Raw genomic sequence first — 2,840 nt, forward strand, 5'->3', positions numbered from 1 at the left:
ACTGCCTTGGCTCAATCTTTGTGCTTCATGGTCAAATAATGCAAGCTTTGTATAGCTACAAGTCAATACACGTGTTTAGTTTTGAGTTTCGGGGCTTACTCCATGCATCGGGTGCCATGTTTGCATGATTCGGGACCATTTAGCATTATGTTTCAGTGCTAAAAATTACATGTTTGAATGCCATGCTTCATCCTTGCCATGCTTTGGTAGAATGGTATTTTATGCCTTAGGTTCGGTCCTCGGTTTGCGTGCATGTGTGCACATATTTCGGTCATCTCATTTTTATCTTATGGCTACTGATGTGAGTGTGGCTGAGGTCCTCTCATATTGGTGTAAGTCCATTATGCATTGTGTATGCCATTTCATAGCATTGCGCATGCTAGGTTGTATGTTAGAGCATTGTGTATGTCATGTTACATCGAGCATTGTGTATGCCATTTCGTAGCATTGCGTATGCTAGGTTGTATGTTAGTCGCATTATGTATGCCATCTCATTTGCATTGTGTTTGGGATAGGAGTTAGCCCGAGCACGGGAAACGAGGGACGTTTCGTACTCCGAGTGACGGAACGTGTCTCAATTCCCTGTCGCCGACACTCCGGATTACCTATGATGGAGTTTAGGTCTTGTTGTGTTTTCATGCGCATTCATTTCATATTGAGTCATGCAATTCGACTCCTCGGCCATCATGCATCGATATGCGTGATTGGTGACACAAGGATCGAGGACTACACTTCCCGAAGAGTAGTCATGCATACATATGTGAAATACTTTGCCATGCCCCTTTCTTGCTCTCTGTTGCAGCAAACCAGAAATCAGCAGCTTTCTAAAGCCTTGCACCGTATTCCGGCATTAATTGCAAACAGAGGCGAATCGGGGCATCGCAATCGATTTCCGCACCAGGCAACTCAAGCATGCATCTCCCATCATTTGGAACAGAGCTAAGACAGTCCATAGGCTTGCATGCTGATTTATCGATTTCCTAGTTAATTTGCTAATTAATTAGGATTTTGTAATATTTTACTATTCATTTCGGACTGTATATTATTTATTCAGACCCTCTGAGCGAGGGCGCAATTGTAATAAGTGTGCGTGCGTATGATGTATGTCTTCCAACCCCACGTCTTTCTCCCTTTTATTTACCAGCTTATGATGGTTACATTAGAGCATGTTTCAATTAGCATACTTATGTTTGCATATTTGCATCATTCATCTGTCTTGCATGCACTGGGCTCGGCGCATCATACTAACTACATTTGTATTTCAATTCCAAATTGAATACTTGTTAGTTGTAGCATTTCATATGCCATCTTTAGAATAGCCGAGCCTATCTTAGTTGCATTTTGCATGTGTTGCATTAGGCATTTCTGTATAGTTAGGATCATGCATGAATTTCTAACATAGCTTCTGTTTTGGCTTGGAGTACTCGGTAAGTTTTGTGCTTTAGCATCCTTGCATGTGTGTGAGTGACTGCCATGATAGCATGCTTACCATGAGGCTAATTGCTTATGTGATATACCTGCTTGAATGCCTGTGGATGAAAGTTGGGTTATTTAGATTGGAATAATTAATCAATTGTGAGTTTTAAGCCCACTAGATAGTGGCAAAATCATGTTTTCTAAGCCTACCCGAGGGTGGCAAATCCACGTCTTAGCCTACTTGCGGGTAGCACCATCAAACCATTTTCAAAACAAACATGAGATGCTTTGTTCCAATTCAGGCAATCCAGTCTATACTTGTATGCTGTGCGCATCACATAGTAAATCTAGGTTAATAACCGGAATAAGAACACATAATATTTTCAAAACTAGATATCATGGTTAGTAGAGGCCGATCTTTGATCGGGCGAGCGGGGGTGCTCACGAAGTGACCTTCCCCAATCGTACCCAAGTTCCCGAGCCGAGGCAACTTTGGTGATGACGAACACGCGGCCTTAGGCAACGAGTCAGGGTTTCCTAAATTTCCCAAAATAAAATATTTAGGTGGCGACTTTGTATCTGGCAAAGCAATCCATGTTTGGCACTTCTTTCAAAAAATCTGTTTTCAAAAACGATTTGCTGGATTTCATCGGTCTTGCATTGCACTCTGCAAGATTAGATACAGGACCGTGACATTGAGTCCTGAACTGTAGTGAGGCCCAAGGGCGCGTCTACAGTTTCTGGCGACTCTGCTGGGGAGTTAGAGAACTTGACTCGAACTCATAATATCTTGTTTTGATTACACTTATGTGTTTCTTTGCATTGCATGTGCATTGGTGCGCCTAGGACACCGTGTTTGCCATCTGCTATTTCTGAACAGTTTGCCGGAGGCTTGCTTTGTCAAAGCATGCCATAAGGCTGACCGGTTACGGGCTCTGCCAGTATGTGAGCACAAACCCTGGTTTTACCGAGGCACCCTTTTTGACCATTCGACCTAGTGCATATTCGGAATCCATAGTGACTATTCCAAATTAGGACAGGTTGCTTACCCGATCATAGGTTGTTTGAAACCGCTGCGTGCGTAGTGAAACCCTAGTTCCTGACAAAATAGGACAGGGAAACCCTACCCCAACATAGGGGTGTTTTGGCTCTCACTTGCTTGCTATGTGCTTTTAGGGTGTGTCCCTACAGGAATGCGTGTAACAGTTTGCAAGTTTGAGTATCAGGCCTGCGGGCATCAGTATCTGGGAATCAGTTTTACCTGAAGGTATCAGTTTACAGGCGGACGTTTGGGTAGAATTCAGTAGAGAGCACAGTTATTCGGCTGCTCATATCTGTTCAGGTGAAATCAGGCTGAGATGCTGCATGTTTTCTCTTTTGCAAGGTAGTCTTGGAACTATAGCTTCAGAAGGCTCCAATATCCC

This window comes from Camellia sinensis, chromosome 10 (assembly GCF_055761805.1).
Source record: "Camellia sinensis isolate YWXY chromosome 10, ASM5576180v1, whole genome shotgun sequence".
Classification (NCBI taxonomy): Eukaryota; Viridiplantae; Streptophyta; class Magnoliopsida; order Ericales; family Theaceae; genus Camellia; species Camellia sinensis.